This window comes from Pinus tabuliformis, chromosome 7 (genome assembly GCF_031772625.1).
Source record: "Pinus tabuliformis cultivar Carrire ecotype Pingquan chromosome 7, CPIR1, whole genome shotgun sequence".
Lineage (NCBI taxonomy): Eukaryota > Viridiplantae > Streptophyta > Pinopsida > Pinales > Pinaceae > Pinus > Pinus tabuliformis.
Genome location: NC_142293.1, coordinates 1,398,037,511 through 1,398,064,760, shown reverse-complemented (window position 1 = coordinate 1,398,064,760; position 27,250 = coordinate 1,398,037,511).

The window sequence follows — 27,250 nt, the reverse complement described above, 5'->3', positions numbered from 1 at the left end:
GTTTATGAGGAAAGTGTTATTTCCTTATTACAACAAACTAGTGTATTAACTAGATTGCAAAGTGAAAGACTTGGAGTAACCCCTTTTGATTTCCTGATCCCTCCATGACATAGGAAATTTACCTCACCAATATCTGAATCGGATACCAATGATATGACATTACCTTTCCATCCATTCACTTCCCCATTCACTTCTACTCAATCCACAACTTCTCAACTATCCACTTCTCCAATTAGTACTGCCACTAGTAGTACTAACCCAGTAGTAAGTTCTTCACCATATATACCTACTTCTGGACCGACCTTACCATCTTCTCAGTCTCTAACTCAAGTTATGGCCAATCAACCCGCTCAACCTTGGACAAACCCTGGTGCTGTCTTGGTTGCAAATCTAAATGCACTTCCAGTAAACTCAGAAAAATGGCTACCCAAGTACAATCCCGACGATGGTCTTCCGGCCGAAGAACATCTAAATAACTTTATGTTGGCCATGAATCTTAATGGAGTTGCACATGAAGATGTTGTAATCAGATTGTTCCCTTATACCTTCCAAGGATCTGTTGGATCTTGGTATTTTCCCCTTCCAGCAGGTTCAATTAGGAACTGGGATACTTTTCAAGAAGTATTTCTTGCAAAATTTGGTGATGATAGGACCATAGCATCCTTGATCAATGATCTTTCTAATTTAAAAGCTAACTCAAATGAAAGGATCAAAGACTTCAACTCCAAATTTAACAAGTTGCTAAATAAAATCCCAGCTACCTCAAAACCTGCTGTAGATGTACAAATAGAATGGTACATATTGTCTCTTCCCTCTAATATTGCAATTTTCATAGATAGAGCCAATAAGGCTACCCTTGTAGAAAACATGAAAGAAGCCTTGTCTGTAGAAAGAAGGATTATAGCTTTGGAAAAGAGATCACAAATAGACGAGAGGAAGTCAAAGAAAGTAACATTTAAGGATGATTCTAAAAAGAAATCTTCAAAGGACCCTTTCATTCTTGAAGGCCTTCAGAAAGTATTAAAGACAATGTCTAATGAAATGATCGAAATCAAGAAGCAGGTCGCAGAATCCTCTGCTCCCAAGAAACCTTTTCACTTGTTTAAAAGGAATCTTCTTCTGCATCACAACCCCCGAACACCATTTCAAATGTTGAGTCTGATCAAGAAGCAAAAGAAGACTCGCCATCCAAAGAGGAAACTGAAACGGAAGAAGAAGTTGAATTAAATGGAATGTGGGATTTCATCCTCCCAAATGAAGAAGAGGCACAAGCTATGCCAGTGACTATAAGAAGTAAAAACTCTCCTGACATGTCTATCACAAATCAGAAACAAAAAACTATTATTCCTATAAAGGAGAAAACTGTAAGTAAGAAATCTAAGACTAGTCAAACCGATCCTATTCCTCTAGATCCTCCAAATACTTCCAAAATATTAGTAATATCAAATACAGTGGAATACAATATAGTCGAAGACATGAAAAGACTAGAGAAAACATTTCATTGCATGAACTCACTAAACTCAAGCAACAACAGAAAATTTTATTAAGAGAATTAAAATCAATTCCTGTATCCCCTCTGCCATCTGTTGTAGTTACTCAAGCTGCCTACGATATGGGAAAACCTCCATCATCTTCTAACAAAGTAGATCCTTCAGATTTAGTCCTAATTGGTGATAGATCTATTTCTCATATTCCTCCATTTCTGCTCACTTACAAAATTTTCAACAGGAATGTTCATAATTGTCTTGTTGATTCAGGAGCCTCTTCAAATATTATGCCAAGAGTTGTGTGCACCAAATTGAATATTACACATCAAAAATCTACGATACACATAGTCCAATTAGACAGGGCAAAAGTAGAGGTACTTGGAGAAATATAATCAATTTCAATTAGGCTTTCCTCTAATCCATAATTTTCACAAATAATTGATATTTTAGTGGTTGATATCCCTGAATTTTATGGTTTAATCCTAAGTAGGGATTGGTCTAAAAAGTTGCATGGTTACTTCGCAACTGATTGGTCTCACATGTGGTTGCCACATAATGGTAAACCAAACCAAATCAAGGTAGACTGAGAAAATTTCATGAAATATACAGCCACTAACCTTGAGGGAAGCAATGAACCTGTTGCCTTCACCAATAACATCATTGGAAATTACTCGGCTGAGTTATTTTTGGTATCCTTTAATTCTCAGAGGTCTCCCTTTCCAAATAATGTCATAGTGTCTCAAATAGAAAAAATTTCACAAACAGATGCTTCCAAGTGTGTAAATTTAGTAGATAAAATTTCAAATAATTCTTTGTTCTGGACTCTCTATTTTGATGGTTCCAAATCTGAAGATGGTGCAGGCGCAGGATGCATTTTGATCAATCCGCAAGGAGAGAAAACCATGTTAGCCTGCAAACTTGAATTTCAGTGCACCAATAATGTCATTGAATATGAAGCATTGATCCAAGGATTGTACAAAGCCATTGGCCTTAATGTCAAATATCTGCAAGTCTATGGTGATTCTGAAATAATTGTGAAGCGGGTAAGAAATACAATTCATTGTGTCTCTAGTCACCTTAAACATTATCAATCATTAACCTAGAATCTGACTTCTCACTTCTCTGCTTTTAACAATTCTTCAGTTCCTAGACTGCAAAACACAAGTGCTGACTTACTTGCTAATGTGGCATCCAATCTTATACCCTCAGAAGATTTCAGGCCAAACAGATTTTCAAGTTAATATCTAGGACATCTATTCCCGATAATGTAACAAATTGGAGAGTATTCAATAACGATGTGGATATAGTTAATTTCCTTACATTAGAAGGGTCCTATGAGGAACAGATCATAGATGAACAAGAGCATGATCTGCAAATTAAAAATGATCAGAATCAAAACCCAATCCCGAAGTTTGTAGTTAAGATGGAAGATCTCTATGATCTAAAGGATAGATTCAAGAAAGTTACTAACTCCAAAACTCAAAGTTCTACTTTGAGATTTGAAGTAGTAAACTTAGGGTCAACTGAAAAACCTCAAAATGTCAACCTAGGTCTTGGCCTATCATCAGAAGAAAGAATATCATTCATTAGGTTGTTGAAAACATACAAAGGTGTCTTTTCTTGGGATTACGCAGATCTCAAAACCTATGATACCTCTGTGATTCAACATACCATACCTATGACTTCAAACGAAAAGCTAGTTCAACAGAAGCTTCGCAAAATTCACCCAAACCTTGAGAGTCAAATCAAATCCGAATTGAACAAGCTTTTGAAAGCCAAAATAATCTTCCCTGTTAGACACTCTAAGTGGGTATCGAATATGGTGCCTGTAAGGAAAAAGAACGGTGATATTAGGATTTGTATTAATTTTAGGAACCTGAATAAAGCTTGTCAAAAAGATAAATTTCCTTTGTTTACCATGGAATAGATATTGCAATTAGTTGCAGGTTCGAATTAATGTCTTTTCTAGATGGATTCTCAGGATATAATCAAATTCTTGTGCATCTAGATGACAAATTAAAGACAACATTCAAGACCAAGTGGGGAACATATGCCTATCAGAAGATTCCTTTTGGACTCATTAAATCAGGTGATATATTTCAACGTGCTATGGATATTGATTTTAAAGGTCTGATTAATAAATTAGTTGTTATTTACTTAGATGACATCACAGTCTTTTCTAAGGATAGGAACAATCATTTAAGTGACCTGAAGCACATTTTTGAAAGATGCAGGAAATATGGCATTTCCTTCAATCCAAAAAAATCTTATTTTGCTTTACCGGAAGGCAAACTCCTTGGGTTTATAGTGTTCAAGAAAGGGATTTACATTGATCCCGATAGAATCCAAGAGATCGAAAAGATTCCTCTCCCACATAACAAAAATACCATGCAATCGTTCCTAGGCCAAATTAATTTTGTAAAAATATTTGTTCCATATTTTTCACAGATTGTCCTACCCCTTCAAACAATGATACGAAAAAATGCAGTTTTCAAATGGGGAAAACATGAAAGGGAGTCATTTGAGTTGATTAAAAAATCCATTATTAATGCTCCTTCACTAACAACTCCTAACTTTCTCAAACCTTTTGTATTATATACTTTTTCATCCAATACATCATATGCAACAGTTTTAACACAGCTGAACGATGAAAATATCGAGGCACCCATCTCTTTTTTCAGTTCTAACTTGCAAGGTGCCGAGTTAAATTATTTAGTTGTCGAGAAACAAGCATTTTTTGTTTTTAAAACCTTGAAACATTTCAGACCTTTTCTTCTTAAATCCCATACAAAGATAGTAGTACCCTACCCTGCAGTAAGACAATTATTAATCCAAAGAGAAGTAGGGGAGAAAAGAGCCAATTGGGTTACTGCACTTCAAGAATATGATGTAGAAATCTGGCCAGCTAAAATTGTTAGGGGCCAAGGTTTTTGCAGGATGTTAACAGGAGCTTCCCAGTTATCACCAGAAGAAGATCAAGGTAATGAAGTACAAATATCAGAGGTCATCCTTAATTATACACAATCATAATATGCTGATTTGAAATTTTATTTGAAGAACGGATATGCTTCTATGCATCTTAATTATAAAACAAAACGTGCTTTAAGGTTGAAATCAAATCAGTATGAATTAGTCAATGATTTATTGTTTAGAAAAAATTATGATTCAATATTACTAAGATGCTTGGAGAAACCTGAAGCTGAAAAGGTCATGCAGGAATTACATGATGGACCAACTGGAGGACATTTCGGAGGAAATACCACAGCTCACAAAATCTTGCATGCAGGATATTATTGGCCAACGATATTTAAGGATGCACATGAATATGCAAGAAAGTGTAAAACTTGTCAAACTACATCCGGAAGAGAAAGGAAGCCAGCATTCCCTTTGCAACCAGTAAACATCCAACAACCATTGAACAATGGGGATTAGTCATAATTGGTGAGATTGTGCATAACTCTTCCAAACTGCATAGGTTCATCCTTACAGCTACTGATTATTTTACAAAATGGGTAGAAGCTATCCCCTTAAGGATAGCTAATACATAAAGCATTACAGACTTCATTGATCAATACATAATTACTAGGTTTGGCTTACCCTCAGCTTTAATGTTTGACAATGCATCTTACTTTTTTGGAAATGCAATGGTATAATTTTCTCTAAAGCGAGGTTTTAAGCTAAAATATTCAGCCAACTATTATCCACAAGGTAATGGATTAGCATAATCAACGAACAAAAACCTCATCAAAATTATCAAAAGGACTATTGACCAAAATCATAGGAATTGGCACAAAGCATTGGAATTTGCTCTATGGGCAGATAGAATTACACAAAAGGCATCTATCGGTTCTTCTCCTTTTGCTTTAGTTTATGGAAAAGAAGTTGTTCTTCCCACAAACATAGCAATCCCATCTCTTTCCCTAGTGCAATTCATCGATGAAAACCCTTCTTCTTCTCTCCAAGCTAGACAATTTCAGATTCTTAAGCTTGAAGAAGAACGAGAAAAGGCCAAAGAAACCCACTTCCATCATCAACAATTAGTCAAAGCCTCTTTTGATACAACCTCTGCTAGTCAAAAAACTTTTGAAGTAGGTGATTTGGTTTTGAAATGGGACAAATCACACGAGGAAAAAGGTAAACATACCAAATTTCAAAGACTATGGCTTGGCCCTTTTCAAATTATTGAGAAAATTGGACAATCAACGTTTCTTTTACAAGACTTATCAGATAAGAAGGATTCTTTTCTCGTTAATGGGAAAATCTTGAAAACATACTTTTCTTAGAAGATAGCCTCTTCCAATTTTGTATCATATCACCTTTAAAATTCTTAGGAAAATAAAGGTTAATTAGTATTTACTTTTGGCTTTTCAAAATAAAATCTTTGATAATATTTCTAATTTTTCGCTTCTATAAGTAAGTAAAAGTTAAAAGAAATAATTAGGACATTCGAGTACGAAAGCAAACCTGATTTCTTTAGAAAAACTTGATCTTGCTAAAAAACGTTTATTCTATGAACAAACTCTTATCTTTTTAGAGTATGAATGTTTTGTTATCAGTCAAGAAAAAAATATTTAACCTAGTAAGGACTTTCTGCAGATGAGTATCTTAAAACTCTATCATTATCATCCAAAACTCTCAAAAGAGCCAATGATTCACCCCATCTGATAAAATTTTCCTTTTTCAGAGTGTAATTCTAAAATATACAAAACTTAGAAGATAAAAAGTCTCATTACGAGCTTGTTTACCATGGTCATAGGGAAATAATTAAACTAATATTACCAATACTGCATATCAAAACAGGGTAATAGCCAATGATCTCATCGATCAGAAGACAAGGGGTCTCATCAAGAGCCAGCTTGTTCAGTTTAGTTACAACCAGTGAATGGCATTTTCATTATTAGGTTACCAAGCCTAGATGATGTCTTTTAAGAAACCTAAAAGAAAAGATTATATTAAAAAAGGAAAAGGGACAAGATCCAAGTGAGATTCAAAGCAAGTGAATATCATTTTCAAATTTGAAAATTGCTTCAGATGGGACAATGAATCATTGTTGGTTAAAAGATAACCCTGTTAAGGCTATGAACGCCTGCTGGCAGCAGAGGCTCTATCTGTGATAAATGAGTAAACACCAAAAACTAATCTATAGAAAACACCTGCTATATCACTTTAACTCTTATTATTGACTGATGCAAACATTTGTATTTATATCATTACAAGAGTAAAGTAGTTGAATAAATAGATTGAGTAAGTGATGATGATTCTAGAGAAATGTTGTTTACTTTATAACTCATGTTATTATTATTCCTATAACTCTAATTACTTTGAAAGTTTTAGAAATTCTAGAAAACTACTCAGAGATAGCTGGTTCTCCCAAGTGAATCGCCAATTGTTGTACTATGAAACAACCCCCCCATTTATGAATAACAATAGCTAAGGTTAGAGATATAAATGGGGACCCTTTTTAAATTTTTAGTCTTAGGATAATAAAACCTAACTCTAAGAAGTTGCCTTGAAAAATCTTGCAAAACAACCCAAGGATGAGATCCTCATCACAAATCGTAAATCATGCTTTTCCATGTGACTATCATAAAACACATTTAAAAATTTGTGATGCACGATCAAACCTCCTGCTGCGATATCCCGATCATAAGCACCTTGTCATTTCGCAAATCGCACTTCACAAACTTCGCAAGTACTTAAGCTATGCCACTACAATGCCCATTAACGATTTGTGAAATGCAATATTGTGGCAATCGCAATCGTATTTCACCTTATAGAAAAGACAACACTATATTGTATCTGTTTAAAGATTTCGATGTGCGAATAAGAGCGGTAAGCGTGTGAAATAATTGCATTTTAAATACAAAAACGAATGAATTGACAGGTTAATAAATATTTAGTGGCCTGAGGAGAGGTAATCATTTTCCAAGTTATGGGTAGTTAACATTGAGTATCTCATTAAACCTTTCTCATGATCCAAAGTCATTTCAGAAAAGCTTTCAGTCTTAATTGCCTGATACTGTTTGCGCTAATATATCTTGTCCATTTTAGGCAAGCTACAAAAGACATTTCATTGAAGAAGGTGATGCAGAAACAGAAAAAGCAGAGCATTGTTGAATCCAAGTTTACAAAGATGGCTCCCATATTCTCTGATACAGTTTGCAGCGCTGACGGAGGTGCAACAACTTGGGAGGTCATATACAATAGGCTTGAGGATGAGCGTCCCAAGATTACTGTCACAAGAGCAACAACTGACTCAACAAGACCTTTGGGGCTTTAATTTAAGGATGTTGCATGTTCTTTCCTACATAGGATAGGAGCGAGGGCTAAAATCCTCCCATACACGGATATGATCAAGTGGGTGGTCGAAAACCTCACCATAGAAGATAGGCAATTCAAGAATTCAAGAACAGAACTCATGGGATCATTTAGAGCAGAGGACCTAAAGAAAATGTACCATATACTTAACCCTCGGGATATATATGATAAGACATACATGGCCTTCTTCGCAAAGAAGAACCTAGACCCCTTCAAGTTGATTCGGAGTTGGAGAGTATTGGACAATAAATTCAAATTTGACAAAGCGAGTAGGTATGCTATAGCCTCTTTGGTAAACCCCTACAACTATGCAGCTGCTATGTTATGTAGAATATATGGGTTGCCAATAATTCTAATTTTTCCATAAAATGGATTCCTCTGATTGATGCTTACGTTAATTCCAACATCATGAATTGGGCCACCATCCTATCTGATAACCTAGCCACCATCATTATCGAATATCGACAGAAAAGAGCCTCCTCTCCAAAGAACCTTCCCCCGTTCTATTTTAGTGCCTACATTATGGATGCCATCTGTTTCTGCACTACATTTCCGACCATGGGTTGGAAATGGACCTTACAGGACCCCTACCCTATCCATCTCAGTCATAAGAAAATATGGGAATCCCATTATATACCCCATTTCTATAAAATATGTCATTTTGTTATTTTTCCCCTGCATCAAATAATTTTCAATAAGAAAGCCCCCAGGTTTTCCCAAGAAGCCGCAACAGACCTTCTAGCTGTCGGCAAATATTTTATTGAAGAATGGTTCACCTACATTAGGGTTTTTGGTAGCACAGCCGACCCACATGTCCTTCCTTTGTATGTTTCTGATAAATTGTTAGCAAGGGAAATCGCCCACCAAACCGTGGGAAAAGGCCTAACTAAAGTCCTCAAAGAAAGAAAGAAGTTATTATGGCCCTCTTTTCCTGTCAAGTGTGGTTCTTTTGCTTTAGAAAATTTTAATCATGCCATTAAGGAGTCAGTGAACATGGGAGGCCTCAGGCTTCATACATTGTCGAAAAGGCAATTTGATCCAGATAAGGTAGCATATAACATCACTGTCAGGCCAGGGTAACTCCTCATTGAACGAGAGAAAACACTGATTGATTTTATTCATTAGCTAACACATTATTTATACATATACACAACGGATCAGTTCATCTTCTAGATGACTGTCCAGCTTCACCTCATTCGTTTCGGATTAGGTGTCAACATTCCCCCCCTTAATCTGAAGGGATGTTGGTGAGTCCAAGCATCATTCTGAATCTTTCAAGCTTTTCTCTTCCAAGCGCTTTGGTGAAGATGTCTGCAATTTGCTCGTTTGTGGAACAATGACGGAGATGGATTGTTTTGGCCTCAACATGATGTCGGATCAAATGATATTTAGTATTGATGTGCTTAGTACGATCATGGAACTTTGGGTTCTTGGCCAACTTTATTGCAGATGTGTTATCAATCATGAGTGGAGTTGATTGTATTTGTTTTACCTGCAAATCTTCAAGAATTTTCCTGAGCCACACAATTTCTTTCGTTGCTTCAGCTGCTGCCACATATTCTGCTTCTGTTGTGAAATCTGCTGGTACTGATTGTTTGCGTGATCTCCAGGAGACAGCTCCTGATCCAAGACTCATAGCATATCCTGAAGTAGATACCCCAGTTTCTTTGTCTCCATCGAAGTCTGAATCAGAGTATCCAATCAAGTTGAAGTCGTCCACCTGTGTATACTTGATTCCAAGGTCTTGAGTTCCCTTCAAGTACCTTAGAACTCTTTTTGCAGCAGACCAATGTCCTTCACAAGGCTTTTGCATAAACCTTGAGAGGATTCCAACAGCAAATGAAATGTCTGGTCTGGTAGTAGTGAGGTAGATGAGACTTCCTACAAGCTGTCTATACTTTGTTGCATCCTCAAATTCTTTTCCTTCAATAGATGTGAGCTTCAAGTTTTGTTCCATTGGAGTAGAAAGGGGATTGCACTCTGTCATGCCAAATCTGTTTAACAAATCTCCAATGTATTTCTTTTGAGAAAGAAATATGGACTTTGGATGTTGGGTTACTTCAATGCCAAGATAGTAATGAACATAGCCCAAATCAGTCATTTCAAAAAATTTTCCTAATTCTTTCTTTATGGATGCAATATAACTTTCATTGTTCCCTGTCATTAAAAGATCATCTACATATACCACAAGATATACAACTGTTTTTCCAACTTTCTTGACAAATAAAGTTGCATCATCAAGATCAAAATGTTTGAAGTTGAGTTTCAGAAGATGCTCAGTTAGTTTTTCATACCAGGCTCATGGTGCTTGTTTGAGGCCATACAAGGACTTCACAAGTTTGCATACTTTGTGTTCATGTCCTTTCACAGCAAATCCTTCAGGCTGGGACATAAAAACATTCTCTTTTAGATCTCCATTCAAGAATGCAGTTTTTACATCCATTTGATGGACTTTCCAACCGTTCTGAGCAGCTAGTGCAAAGAGTGTCCGGATGGTGGCCCATTTTGCTGTGGGAGCAAAAGTTTCCTCATAATCGACCCCTTCCTTTGGTGCAAAACCTTTTGCCACAAGCCTAGCTTTGTGCTTGTCAAGTGAGCCATCAGCTTTGTACTTGTTCTTGTAGACCCACTTGCAGCCAATTGGTTTGGTTCCAAATGGAGGATCAACCAACTTCCAAGTGCCATTCTTTATGAGGAAATCATACTCCTTCTGCATCGCTTCTTTCCATTCATCATGAGAAGCAGCTTCTTTGAAGGAAGTTGGTTCAAAATCTGTAGACAAGTTCAATTCACAATCATAAGTAACATCCATATCAACAGGTGAATTAGAGTTATCTACATCACCTCCATCTTGTCGGTTTGAATTTCTGGTTCCTGTTTTTCCAATTTCATCAGGATGAACACTTTCAAGTGTCTTTGTCAGCCACTTTGGGGGACCTTTCTGAGATGGTCCAAGCTGTTCTGTTGATTGAGTTGGGACTGAATCAAGATTAAGTCTCCCAATTCTATCAATTACATCACTTAAAGCATCATCCGTTGTTGGAGTGTCATGCAGGGGAGATTGTTCTTCAGAAGAAGATTCCACATGTTGATCTAGTATAGGAATCCCCCCTTCAAGATGTGGAATCTGATTATCAAACTCTTGGAATGATTTCGGTTTTGTGAATCTATCCAAGCGATCAAGTTGCCGCTCAACAACACTGTCTGATTTGGATGATTCAAGAAAAATGACATCTCTAGATAAAACAAACTTTTTATTTACTTCATCATAAAGGCGATATGCTTTAGATGTGTTTGAATACCCCAGGAAGATACACTTACGACTTCTAGCACCAAGTTTGTTTCTATGTACCTTTGGTATTAAAGCATAACAGGTGGAACCAAATATCCTGAGATGTTTTACCGAAGGAACATGTCCATACCACAATTCATAAGGAGTCTTGTTTCTTATAGCACTAGATGGACATCTATTCTTTATATATGCAGCACATAGAACAGCATCAGCCCAAAACATTGTCTTTACATTTTTGAAGAAAAGCATGGATCGTACCGTATTCAAAATTGTTCTGTTCATTCTTTCAGGTACACCATTCTGTTGAGGATTATAAGGCACAATTGTTTGATGTTTAATCCCATGTTGGCGAAGATAGTGTTCAAATTCATTTGATGTATATTCTTTTCCATTATCAGTGTGAATAGACCCAATATGAGATTGTGCATCATTTTCAATCCACTTATGAAAATTCTTGAATGTTTGAAAAGCATCAGATTTGTTCTTCAATAAGTAAACCCAACACATTCTGGTGTAATCATCAATAAATGTCATGATATATTTATTTCCATTTGCAGAAGAAACAGGCATTGGACCACATAAATCTGAATGAATAAGTTCAAGCTTCCTATGTGCTCTTGAATGTGAATCATGAAAAGACAGTTTGCTATGCTTTCCTAGAATGCAAGCATCACATTGTTTATATTTTCTAGGAATTGTAGGCAAACCAGCAACACCATTTTTCTTCAACAAGCGGAGACTATCATAGTTTAAATGTCCAAATCTAGCATGCCATAATAAACTTGATGGAAGTGCACCTTCTTCATGATGAGAAATATATGAGAAATGTTGTGCATGAGCAGAGGTTCCTTGCAGTTTAAGGAGTCTTTCTTCTTCTATACCCCTCATGACAAGTGAGTGGTCAGATGCCTTTCTTACCTCAAGCTTGCCATCAAACATGTGAATGGAGTGACCTTGCTGGCGGATGTGGACCAGGGACAGCAAGTTTCTCTTCAGCTGTGGGAGATATAGAACATGATCCAGAAGAAAGTCTGGAAGACCAGGCAGTTTAAGCCTGATTGTGCCAAGCCCTGATGGCTTGATTTTTGACTGATCTGCAAAGTATACTGCTCCATCAACATTGTCAGTGAAATCTTCAAAGAAATCTCTCCTATAAGTCATATGACAGGTTGCTCCTGAATCAAGCAACCAGTCATTTTTCGAAGAAGCAAGTGAAGCATTAAACAAATCTTCATTTACTCCAATGTTACATTGTGCCTCAATATAGTGAGCGGATTCAGGTGCTTTACCTTTGTCTGAGTCATCAGTTTTACCTTTCTGCTGATTTCTTCTCTGCTCAACTTTGTCCCATGGTAGCTTGCATGTAGAAGCATCATGTGATCCATTTCGTTTGCAGCGAATGCAATGCAGATCTGCCTTTTCTGCTTGAGGATGTCTGCCCCCCCTGCCTCTGAAGTATCTTCCTCTTCCTCTTCGTCCACGTCTTCCTCTTGCAGAATCTTGAGCAGGATGTTTTTCTTTATGAGCAAGGCAAACAGTCTCTTCAGAAGATTCAGGGATTGTTTTCTTTCCAAAGGCTTTCTCTCTTTCAGCAAACTTTTTCACAAGAGTGTCAAAGGTTATATCTTTAAGATTTCCATTTGCTTGTAAAGACTCAAGATAGTTAGAGTAGGTAGGATAGAGTGCTTTGAGAAAGGTAATAAGAGAGATATCCAGCTCAACCTTAGTGGATTTAATATCATGCACTATAGACTTTATTTCAGATGCAAGAGTAAGAGGATCATTATTTTTCAGTTCAAGAGTGAAGAGTTTAATCATGAGCTGAACAACTTCAAGTGCAAAATGTGTATCATAGAGTTCTTTCAGCTTTTGTAAAGCTTCAAAGGCAGTGGAATAGGATGAAATATGACGACTTACTTCCTCATTTACAGATGTTGCGATCAATGCAAAGGCTTTGTTGTTCTTATTTTCCCAAATGGCGAGTTCTTTGTCTGATGTGGGCTGCACAGGGTCTCTGTCTTCTTCTCCGACACACACACCTTTCCACAGCTCATTGTAGATGAGGGTGTGTTTTACCATCCGAGACCATTCAGAATAGTTCTCCTTGCCAGTGAGAACTATTCCGACCATTGAAATGATTGAATGTATTCTGTAAAAATATCAGCATCGAAAAGGCATCAACGTATACCACGGACAGAGGGCGCAGTCTCCATGTCTCAGCAGTTTTAGCAGTGTCAGGAATCCCTCAGCAGAGGGCGCAGTCTCAGCAGTGTCAGGAATCCCTCAGCAGAGGGCGCAGTCTCATGAGAGGGCAGTGTCAGGCCAGAGGCGTTCAGGACAGAACAGACCAGGAGTTACGACCAATTTGGGACCTGTGCTCTGATACCATGTCAGGCCAGGGTAACTCCTCATTGAACGAGAGAAAACACTGATTGATTTTATTCATTAGCTAACACATTATTTATACATATACACAACGGATCAGTTCATCTTCTAGATGACTGTCCAGCTTCACCTCATCCGTTTCGGATTAGGTGTCAACAATCACTACTGCGGTAAAGCTCAAGCCATACAACCATGAGGATAATGATTTTGAAGACCTGTTACAGTTAGCCGAGTCCTTCGAACAAGCGTTCAAATGGGATAAAGCGAACCTGAGTCCTAAAGATTTTGAGAGGTTTTGGGAATTCGAAAATGAAAGGCTCAAAGTAATCCCAATGCACTTGTTGAAGATCGAAGATAAGCCTACACCAAGTGTGACTGTTAACAATGAAGGACCTAGTTCTCGCACAGAGTCTCAGGTGAATACTTAGAAAACACCATATACACGGAAGGCCCAAGACACAGATAATACAGTAGAGTCCAGTAGGAAGTCAACTAAGAAACAGGTTATGAGCACCCCAACTAAAGAAATCAGTTCAAAGGTCAAAGGCATCAATTTGGAGAAGGAGTGGGATCAGTTTAATGAGAAATTGCAAGACACTCCCAAAAGGACAGATACCCAAGAAACAATGGAGTGTCAAACGTGTCTGCATATTCGGTAGAATACAAAGTCCAAGTCTATGGACGAGCAGTCCAAATCCATGGATGAGCAGTCCAAGCCTATGGATGAGTAGGCGACAACATCCCAGTAGACTGAGATTATCCCTGCTCTGCCCACATCAGAGATCATCTTGAAAGTGACTGAAATCCCTCCACTTGATGTGTTCTACAACCCGCTCCACAAGGTTGTAGTAAGGAGACAGAGGAAAAGGAAAAGGGTAGAAACACCCGAACTCCCACCTGGAAACGAGCCAATGGACATAGTTTGGAGGGACATTCCTTTCAACCCAGCTGAGAACTTTACTAGATTGTTGCAGTTCATGGGAGCATATGCAACGGCCACCTTTGAAAAATCTAATGAAGTCTCTACTTTGTTGAGAGAAAATGAAGAGAGGATTGCACAGCTTGAGCAGTAGCTCGAAACAGAGAAAGAAAGTGTGAACAGGCAAGCAGCTAAGTAGCTTTCCTAATTGCAACAGAGAATGGAGGTCCTAAAAATAAGCCACGAAGCCAATATATTGGCTAAAAACATGCAACTCCAAGAATTGCAGCAAGCCATGGAAATATATAATGATGTTCCTACTACCGAAGAGTTTGTTAAAGAGTCTTTGGAACTAAATTCCCTCCTAATAAAACAACAAGAGAACTTCTGCCAAAAGATATCACGCATTACTCTTTATCTGATCGCTAGCGACCAGCTAACATATAAGGCGATCGACCAGAGAACTAAGTTTACTAATCTAAACACCAGAATCTCAAAGTTCATCGAATGGCAGGAAACATAAGATGGAAGGAAAGCCAATCTGCCTAAAATCGAGGAGACACACAAAGACATTCTTTTCACGGATTGGGACGTGAGAATCAGGCAAGATGAGCTAGCAGTGGAAAGGGTAGCTAGGGTATCGAAGAATATAATCAAGGCGTTGAACCACACTCTATTTGTCACCAACCTACTAAAGGAAGGTAGTCTAAAAGAAATGCCCGATTTAGGTGCTTTGCATAAAAGCTGGCAGGAAAAGGCAAAGACTCAAAGGGAAGCAATCACAAAATTGACCAAGACTGACTGGGAGTCGTATTGGCAATACCTCGTGAAGCTACATAGCCAGATCATGACCCTTAACTGCTCACCGATATGATTTTCGCAGGACATCTCAGGACACATTTTGGGGCACCTCCTCAACTCAAACCAATGACCAATATATGTGATTTGAAGGACAAGCTGGCAGACAGAAAATCATCATCTTAGCCTATGCTCATCAAGCCACTGTTTATTTTTAGAGTTAGTTAACTAGTTAGGAGGAAGGTTGTTTGAAACCTCCTCAAATTTTTGTATAATCTATTTTTTCACATTAGTTAGAATAGTATTTATACCCTTCTCATGCATTTAGAGAAGGGTTTAGAATTTTATCAAAAACATTTGCAAAGAATGCACTTTTGTAAGTTTGTGAATGCTTTGGTGAAATTATGGAACATGATCGTTTCTTTTAGATATGAGACTACTTTCCTTTGTTGATGCACTATTGTGTTCTTGGGAGATAATTTGATTCGAAGAAAGGAGTTGATCCATGTCATTAGTTAAATGAGCAGAACTTGGCACATATGGTACTATTATCTTGTATGATTGATTTTGTTTTTTGTTTAATTAGTGACAACACTTTACTTTCATGAATTGTATGTGAGATTTATTCTTTTTGTTAAGCATTAATTGCACTATTGTATGATGCCTAACTGAAATTGTTAATTTTCATATATATAATTCATCATATATTCGATATATTTTATAAATTTGTTTGACTAACTATTTAGTCAAAGAAATTATCTTATATGTTATCATCTTTGTTTATGCATGATTAATCTTTATTATCACAAGTTAACCAGATATCTTTGTAAATCGCATACCACATAGAAATACCTGGGTTTATATTAGAATAAGTTAGTTAGAGATTTGCATGATAGAATAGGTCATTTAGATTATCATTATTCTTTTGCAATCACACATGAACCACCCCCTCTCATCTTAAAACCCACACTGGGAAACTAGTCCCATTATCCCTAGTCGGAGCCACCACTTTAAATGGAAAAGGAGTTGTCTTAAGATCCGGACCAGGTGGTTATCCCCCATGTTGGGGCAGTAGAAATCTGAGGCCACAACACCATACCAACTTTACAAGTTATGTACGTTTCAAGTTAATTGATAAGTAGAATGCATGATGATTCTTAAAATGTTAGTAGAAGATAATTATTTGACAATTTTTTATTATATTTATTTTTATAATGATATAAATTTTGGACATATTTTAAATAGAACTCTTTATTATGCATGATGCATGATGCATAATGCATGGTTTGATGCATTTTAAGTAAAACTCTTTATTTTGCATGATGCATGGTGTAACGCTTAAAGATTTTACATTTAAGTTCATGACTATGAAGCAATGAAAATAACTTTGCATTTAGTTGGTACATTTTGCATGATGATTCTTATAATGTTAATGGACAATTCTTAGGTTTTGTTCAAAGTTGTTTTGTCAAGTTATTTAATGAATAGTAAAATTGCAAATTACAAAACATGGTACATTTTGCATTCATGAATCTTATCATGGTACATAGATGTCTAAAGCAATCACAACTTAAAATTGCATTATAAAATATGGTATACATTTTGCATTCATGAATTGATCATCATCTTGTATAGACAAGCTACTATGGATGTGGGTTGATACTTAACTTCTAATATAAAGTTGTGCATGCAAACATACTACAAAATTGCATTATAAAACATGGTGCATTTTGCATGATGCATGGTTTTCAATTCTTAAAAGTTTTACATTTAAGTTCATGAATATGAGGCAATGAAAGTAAATTTGCATTTAGTTGGTACATTTTGTATGATGATTCTTATAATGTTAGTAGATGATTCTTAGGTTTTGTTCAAAGTTGTTTTTGCAAACTTTGTTTAATGAATAGTAAAATTGCAAATTACAAAACATGGTACATTTTGCATTTGAATGAATCTTATAATGGTGTAGATGTCTAAAACAATCATATAACTATAGATCATTTTTCATTCATGAATAGATCATCATATTGTATAGAAGGGATACTATGGATGTGGGTTGATACTTTTAACTTTTAATATAAAGTTGCTACCCAACTTTTGATACCCTTTGTAATAGTTACAATTTCCCCATACCATCTTTTCAAGTGATGTATGTTTCAAAATAAATGATAGAATGCATGCCATTTTGGATTTCATTATTACTCACCAAATTTCTCATGGATCAACCTTTTCTTGGTTGTTCTAGTTAACTTCCAACTCTTTGTTTGATGTAAGGTTTCAAGTTATAGTTTGTGAGTTTAATCAACAATAAACATTATTTAAAACATGTAACATTTTGCATGATGCATGGTTTGATGCTTAAAGGTTTTACATATAACTTCATGAATATGAAGCAATGTTTGTAAATTTTCATTTAGTTGGTACATTTTGCATGATGATTCTTATAATGTTAGTAGAAGATAATAAGGATTTGGGTTGATTCTTAGGTTTTGTGAAGTTTTTCAATGCAAACATACTATAAAATTGCATTATAAAACATACATTCTAAATTACCTTCTTTGTCTTAAAGTCTAATTTCATATACTAAATTGCATTTTTCATGAAATTTGAGAAAACTTAGAGATTGAGAATTAAAATTTGCAATGTTGAACCAACTAAAGTTGCATTAAAGTATTTATGAAATTTTAAAATATTAAATACTATGTGTGGAAAATGCATTGTTAGTTTTAATAGGTTTTGTATGCACTACATGTATCGGACAAACACAATAAAATGATTTTTTTGAATAATGCAGTTTTAATGGTAATGTGATTTTAATAAAGTAAATGATGTTACTAAGATAGCAATAAAAATATTTGAAAAGGTAAAATTATTACATGTAAAAATAAAAATGTAGTGCAAACATGGTAGGTGTACAATAAAAAACAAACAAAAAAATTGTGATATGCTACATCCTTACATTATAATAATATTTGGGATCTTTGAATTTCTTTTTAAATTAACAACAAAGCCACCATATTAATGAAAACAATTTTGTAATACTTAGTACTATCTAGAATGGAAAACTTAAAGAGTGCACAAAAATAAAGGCTAACAATCTACTTGAACTCTTTCTCAAAGGTGAAAATTCTAATGGAATGCCATCCTCAATGACCCGTTCATGGTCATCTTTTGACATTCTCCATTTTTTAACTTTCGATTTTTTTCTTGATTGAACTTCTATCAACTTTATGCGCACTACACGCACCAAGTGTATTGACAACTTATGGCATCAGCTTGATAGTCTTGAAAGTAAACATTACTCTTAGTTTGATGAGTTTCTTGGAAAAAATATCCTTTCAGTGTAATAGACCCTCTTTCATATATAAAATCGTTATCATCATAGTCCTCCAATAACTTCATCTTTCATTCAGTGCACCGCATCAAATAATACTTGACATTTTCTATGTTGTTAATGGGTGCAACTACAACAAAAACATCTCTTGCACAATAAAAATATAAAGTGTAAATTCAGATCATAATTAACAAGAAATTAGTTATCAACATGTACTTGATTTTATTATCTATTTAGATCTATATTTTAACTATTATATAGATACTTATACACAATGATTTTAAAAACACACACACACATGCACACACAGATAAAGAAATTGAAATGTTACCTTCTCTAACAAGATCAAAAACTCGATCACCTTCAGATGACACTATAGTCTCCTCTGATTCCATCTCTTCGAAGCTTGCAAGCGACATTTTCCCCTTTGTATTAAGTTTTGTATGTTGCCAAGATTTTACATACATATTGTTTTCACAAACATCATTGAATTGTGTGTCCTCTATGCAAACAGGACAAAAAAAGAGATTATTTTCTTCTATCAAATGAAAATGCATTTTGGTACTCTTTTGTTTTAATTGAATGTAATTTTGAGTCCCTTTTATTGTTTCAGCTTCATATGTAATCGGTTTATCTATATCTTGGACTCCAATATGCCAAAAAACCTATAGCAAATTCAAACAAGAATTTAAATATGTTATTTAAAATAAAATTTATATATCAAAGATAATCATCAATCAATTATTTAAACTATATAATTTATAAATGTTTAAAATTATAAAATTAATAAAAATTATCATATATTAAAAATATATACTTGAGTTAATGTATATGTACATACCTGTGTACCTCCCTTGATGGGTTAGTCTCATGGCTTAGTGCAGCAATGCACCATTGAACAACTTGTTTAGTTGAGACAAGTCGGTTTGCAGAGTGGTCCATTTGATATCTTTGAAGTGCTTGTTTTATACATGCCCCTGTGCCATCATGTTCTCATTTTCCATGAACAATCTCAAAGAAATTCCAACAATGTTTAATGTTGGTTTTCATATGAAGATGATACAACCAAAAGAATGGTCATGAATATTTGAATTGACATGCGCATCCATCTAACCATATCCAATGTTCATTGAATTTTATTCCATGACCTTTCAATGAGCCATAAATATTATCAAAGTAATGTTGTACAAAATGTGTATCATGTGTACAATCATCGTTGATGAAAAATGATATTCTTTAATAACATGTCGATTCTCGTTGGTGCTTTCTATATGATCGACATTTTTTTAAGCGTTTCTATATAGAACATGGACAAGCATAGAGACTTGGTCAGAATGATAATATTCACTTTGTATTTAATTTTGTGCAACAAATGTGTAATTTTCTGCAAAATCAACTATTGAAAAAATGGTCCTTGGTGGAAAATTTTCATGGGATTTCTTGAATTATAGGTCTTGCCATCAAACTCTATGAGAATGCTTGGTGTATTTATAAATTATTTTTCTGTCAAACTTTGTCAAAAACTCTATCACATAAATTTCTTCGTGTTGTAAATCAATCCTTATAGCACGTGTACTACTACTTGAACTAATCGATGTACGGATATATTCATATCTCTTCCATTTAACTTTTATGTTGGACAGTAATTGATCATTCATATCAATATGATATTTGTCATGAAACAAAGTCAAATTTCCATAATGATCACAATTTTTACCACCAACACATTTCTTTTGGTAAAATAATTCAAGATTTTATCTTCCGCATAGAATTTCAAATATGAAATCATGGATAGTGGAAGGAGGAGGTGGATTTTTCCAAAATATTTTACCCAAATTAAGGAAGGTGTCATAATCTAATTGATATTCCACATTTTAACGACAACAACAAGTGTCGTGTATAGTGATAGGTTTAACATACCATGGTTTTTATTGCACAAAAGTATTGATTGAGACATTAATTCCATGATTCTCTTCTATGAACTTATTGAACAACTCTATCTAAGTGGTGTCCAAGATATGTTTTGCATGTTCTTCATACTGATTTCATGTTATTCTTCGCCACATCACATCCCTTAATTTTGGTGAAACACATGAATTTTTCATCCAATATTCATATATATATATATATATATATATATATATATATATATATATATATTAACATCTTCTCCAAGTCTATCTTTGTATGGTTGCCTACAAATAACTGTCCAACAAGCGAGCTCATCATTTGCATCTATTTGCAATCGAAATTTCCTATGCTTGTGCAATGTTTTTTGTGAGGTCCCTAATGCTTTTTCCATATATTTTACCAAACAATTTTCTTTAGTACTTGATGAAACCACTGCCATTTGTATTGCTCTACATGCATTTAGATCACTTTTCTTTCTAGATCTTCCAATTGATTTTAGAGCACTATTTATATTTTGAATCACATTTTCCTTCACTTTTTATCTTTCGTTGATTTTCGAATACCCAATAGTGTTGTAACTTCTTTTAATTTCTTTAATGTTAAGAGGCCTCTCAAAATTTCAACCTGAACTTTCACATTTTAATCTTTAAAGAACTTATCAATAATGATCTTAACACGATATCGTATAACATGGTCAACTTTTTTATCTCCATATATGTCAGCATTGACATTTCCTAACATCTCATCATCAATATTGATTTCATCTATACATATGAGAATTTAATGTAAATGAGTATAAATATGCATTAAATAATTAAATTAAAAAATAGAGTTCATGAAATTGAAACTAATAAATATGTATAATTTCAATAATAAATTATATATATATATATATATATATATATATATATACCTACCTAAGGGTGATTCAACTTCTTCATTTGAATCTCTTTCAACATCTTCAACAACATCATCAATCATTGGTTCATTTTCTTTTTCACTTTGTCTTTCAACATTTTCAATCTCATCATTAATGTTATGAGGAAAATCTCTCTCTATTTACATTGCAAAATATTTTCAAATTAGTTCATCAAATAAAAATTAAATTCCACAATACATTATTAAATTTTAAATATCATTTATAATATCTACATTTACATACTTGGTTCAACTTCTTATTGAGATTGATTTTCCCTTTCAATATTTAAGTGTTCTTCCTTCTTTCTTTTGTAATAGTTTCTCGAGTATTCTCTACGAGCCTCAATGTCTCTAATTAGATCATATTTTTCTTGCAATTTCTTTGATTTCATATGCTAATTCAATCTATGTATATATTTAAAATCAAGCCCAAAAAAGTCAGTTTCAAAATCCAGTGAAAAAAACTCATTTTCAAAATCTAGCAAAAAAAAATCACTTTCTAAATTTAGCCTAAAAAACTCACTTTCAAAATTCAGCCCAAAAAACTCACTTTCAAAATTCAACCCAAAAGACTTACTTTCAAAATTCAGCCCAAAAAACTCATTTTAAAATTCTAGCACAAAATTTTGATTTGTCCAAAAATTAGATTCAAAGAAGTTTGGGATTCAAAAGTTGCATATGAAGAATGTGAGTGAAAAATAACGTTTCAACCGAGTTTATTTATAGTGTTCAGCTGAAACAGTTATATCAGAGGGTCACATTGTTTCAATTTCATGGCTAGCAGAAAATATGGATAGGTTTTTCGTTTAATTTGACGTTTGTTCGTGGCAAAAAGTAATTCGGTCGATTTTATTTATTTATTTATTTCCGACGAAAACTTGCAATTCTGCAACCACTCGTCTCTGTTCACCTTTTTTCAACTTCAGAATGGTTAAACTTCATCAAATATAGTGAATTTACTTTTAGAACCAGTACCGCCATTTGCAGAATTGAATATACTTTCAGTAGATATAAATTTTATGGAATTTCATAGATATTTACTAAGTTTAACAAATTTTCTAGTAAAATGTGTGCAAATTTTTTTTGAAGGTCATTATGATTCAATGAAATAAAAGGTTTGTATCTTCCAAAATACACTGTGAAAAAAAATGGAAAATGTATGGTGCAGTACATTGGTTTGTCTTCTTTAATGGGTAGTTTTTAGATTTTTAGTTTTTATCTAATAGGTTGAGAAACATGGTGTTATGTTAAAATCTTTAAAATCTATAGTTTTTTCATATTGGTTCAATAAAAAAAAATCTAGTAATTATGATGTGCATTTTTTGGTTTCGTAAATATGTCCATATCGAATTAGAGTCTGTCTAGATTGTTGCAAAACATTTTTTTAAAATGCAAGGTTAACAAAGAATACATTGGTGCCAAAAAACATGACTTTTTATGAATCCCTTGATTTTAAAAGAACACACAGTCAAACAATTGTTAAGTTGACATATCAAATGTGAATAAAAAAATTCTAAAAAATAAGCAATATAAAACTAATAAAATTTCTCACAAGTTTTCTTTTTTATTGTAAAATGAAATTCTAAACAGAAAAATTACTTTGGCTTTTCGAAAGTTGAAAACTTCTAAAAATGACATTTTTTTCTCAAAAAAGGGCCAAAAGTGTTACCCAACTTCACATTTTCACTTTGACATCAACTCAAAAGGCATGACCAACCACTCGAAAAGGCCTCCTTGGATTTGAAGGCAGTCTTCCATACATCTGTGGGTTCTATTGGAACTTGATGATAGCCAAACTTCAAATTGATCTTGCTGAAATACTTAGCCTCCTTGAGCTGGTCAAGAAGGCCATCAATCTGTGGGATTGGATACCTGTTCCTTACAGTGATTTTGTTTAGTTCTCAATAATCAATAAAGAGCCTCCAAGTTCCATCCTCCTTCTGTACAAGTATAATCAAGCTCCCACAAGGTGAGGAACTTGGTCGGATGTGCCCCTTTTGCAACAACTCCTGGATATATCGCTTGATTTATTCATTTTCCATAATGAAGCAACAATATATCGACCCATTGAGTAGAGGTGCTCCAAGAGGTAGATCGATCGAATGCTTGACTTGATAGTGCAAAGGTACCCTTGTGGGTGAGGAGAATATGTCCCTGTATGTTTCCACAACCTTATCCACTTGTTTTTGATATGTGGGGAACCCTCCCCAGGGGCCATAGATGTGGTTACTATTTTCCCCTTACTTTGAGATCAAATCAGAAAGAAAGAAAAAAAATTCCTGGTCTGAGAGATGATCTTACCGCATTGCTTAGCAGAGATCAAAGAAATAGCAGTAGACAGGGCTACCTTTGATACCCTGTATAACTTTCTGCCCAAAGTAAAAATAATGGTGTGAGGCCTGGACTCATACACATCCTAACACTTCCACAAGTATGGTTGGTCTAATAACACATCACAAATTTCAAGAGGAGAAACATCACAAAGTACCTCATCCATGAAGGGATTGATGTTATACGGAAAGCGACATTGTTGGCTGACACGAAGATCTCGTTCGTGGTTGAGCCACCCGATGGTGTATTGTTGTGAGTGTGGTGTCGTCAGTAGGCCCAGTCGCTTAATTAGCTTTGCTAAAATGAGGTTCTTTTGGCTCCCACTGTAGACAAGGAACTACAATGGAGAACCCTTCACCCAAATCTGTGAGTAGAAGAGATGTTCCCCTCCTCTAGATAGTTGGGCTCGGTCTTCTGGACCTTAGTGGTGGCAACAATGACACTTGGTTCTACGTTAATAATACACTTATCCTTTTTGTTCCCCTTGTTGGGTTCTGGCTCAGAATCATAACATGCATCGGACTCTGAAGCTTTTAGCTTGGCCACCAATGATTGCTTGGCATGACACTCATTTATGTTGTGAGTAGGACTCTTTTGGAACTCACACCACTTTCATGTGTCCTTCTTCATCTTCATGGTGCCATTCTTTGTTGACGGATTCAATGTGTTGTCCTGGGTCGCTTCACCTTGGATCAATCCTTTTTTTTACGGTTTGGGGTGCTCATGCCCTACTTCTGAATCACAGATCCAAAGTTATGCTTATTTTGTTTAAATTTTTATTCAATCTTGGCAACATATCAGTGTGTTTCACCAAGCAAGGAGATGTCCAAGAACTCCATTTCTTCTGAAATGTATTTGTGCAGATAGTCATGGTACTTGAGCACCAAATGTCTCTTAGAGTATTTGATACCCAACTTTGTGCATAGATTATGAAAAATATTTGTGAACTCATGCACATTTTGGTCCCTTTGTTGTCGCAATGTGGTCCATTGTATGTACTTGTTTTCATAGCTCCCCATAGAGTACTAATTTTCCTTGATAACATATTGGAAATGGTTCCAAGAGGGTGCGGCTGTAAACAGAGAGGGTTCCTTGACCCTTTTCTCACAGTAAGTTTCCCACCAGTCCTTGACATGGGGGGTGACCTTAAGTAGTGAAAAAATAATATTTTACGTATTGAAGAAACTATGGACCAAAAATAACCTTCTTGCAGATTCAACCATTTATTTACAACATTTGCATCTATTTGACCTTCGAATATAGGGATATCGAAGCTAACTTGTACCTTGAAGGGGTCGGTGCTTCTAAAGCAATTTCTAGATGAAGATGCATCACCTTTGGGCATTCGCCGAAGGATCTGGGTAAAGTTGTTTATCATCTCGTTCCTATGTCGCTCGAGGACTTCTTCAAGCAACAGTTTGATTAGATCTCTTGCTCCCTTGTATTTCTTTTCTTCCACCATGGGAGGTTGTTGGTGTCGGCAGGGACGGTCTTGCAAAGGCTCAACCAGTTCAAGTCCCAACTCCTTATACCTCGACCTTGTTGGGGACATGCACAAAAAAACAAAGAAAGAAAAAATCGATTGATACCATTGTTCCAAATTTATGAAGGAACTAAATGAAATACAAATATAAACATAAACACATAGCTATAATGAAAGAAAAACTTCAATTCATTAATAATAAAGTACTGAAAATTGTTACATGCAGAATGGAAATAAACTAGCTCGGGCAATGGTAGCTTATCTCTGAGAAGAGATGTGGTGGCTACATGCCTTATGAATTGTGTTACAATGAGGTTGGAAGGCCTATTTATTATTGAGAAACAATGGAAAATCCTAAACATCCAAAAACCTAACCCTAAGAGATGAAGCGCCAAAATTCTATGGGCCCCATTGGGGTAAATTGGTACATCAACTTCCCGAGGTCATAACTTTGGCATACGATCTTTGTTTGACATGTACAATACCTCATTAGAAAGATCTATCTGAGGACTAAGATCTACCCAAGGACTACAACTTTTGACTACAAACCCATGTCGTAGGCTAAGAGTTTTCCCATTTTCCAAAAACACATCGTTTAGGGCCTCAAAATGGCTTTGAAAGTTTGGGACCCGGAAAAATGCTAAAAATAGTAAAATGTTCTATAATTAAGAAAACTAAAAGAAACAATGTTGGGGCCCAAGGGGAATAGGTGAGTGACCATTAATATGCACCTGGATCAACCTCCTCCTCCATGGAATGGTTAGGGATATTACCAGTTTGACAATGACCTTCCATAGCACATCAGACAAATGGTTGCGACAATGGAAGCATAAAAGAAAAGAAATACTAGTGACAGACACTAAGTAATTATGAATTTGGTCACTCACCACTTGAGGGACCAGGAAGAGGTTTTGTGTGTTGTGGAGAGCATAATCACTGATTTAGATTTCCATCTAGTTCAAGCTCGATTGGCTTTGCATGTTTTGGCTGGAGCTCCTGGAATTTAATTCCCTCCTCCACCCCCGCCTCCAGCTTCCTCCAACTCCTCGGACAACTTAGGCCCCTCTTCTTCAAGTCCCCCAAATTCGATCCTTCAAGGAGTAAATTTGCATAGCCCTATGAAGTTGGGGTCTCTACACAGGAGGGATAAGAAAACAAGAAAGTTAGGTACATAAGGTTATGAGGTGAAGGAGCAAACCACTTCTAGTAAGGTAGATGAGGCCGAAAATTTGACGGGAAAGATGTCATAGAAGGATACCAACATCAATGTTGGAGGGATGCTCGTTGAATGAGAGAGACCACCATGGCTGTCAGAAGGACGAGATGATCCCTTCAAGTGATTCATGGCACGACCTTCAATCTCTAGGAAAGGTTTTCCCAGTTTTTATTATTTTGTTGTTTTTATTGCACTCTAGTATGGTCTTTTAATGTTAAACATTGGTCCCATGACACTCAAGGAGACCATCTAGTTTCCCACATAAGGGAAATGGTCTCTCCCAAGCCTGCACTCGGTTAGAAAGGTCCTTTTTGTTTCTTGAACATGCTCAATTTGGACAAGCTCTACCAATGTTTTCACAAATATGTACTCTATGTAAATTTAATATAATGAAATTTTAGTTGCTTAAAAAAATAACGCCTCTTTAAGATACATAAATTATTAATAATATTGAAAATAATAAAACAATATATTTTAATGTAAATAAAATAATTAATATGAAATATATTATAGAAAATATTAATTCATATATATATTATTGTGAAAATTATAACTAAATAAATAACGATGTAAAAAAAGTCATGTGTCCATTGACACTAAGTATAAGGGAGATGTCCAACATTATATTAACAATAATGAAATAATACATACGTTAACAAATTAAAAAATAGTAACAATTTTTTTTCCAACCTAGCCATAAATAAATATTTCAATTTTCACACACACACACGCATATATATATTAATTGAAAGTAAAAAAATTATAATTTTGATTATAATTGCTTTTTACTTTTTAGTATGAGGGAAATGTATAATTCAACCATTACTTAGTATGGATTTTAACACATGGTTTTTAAAA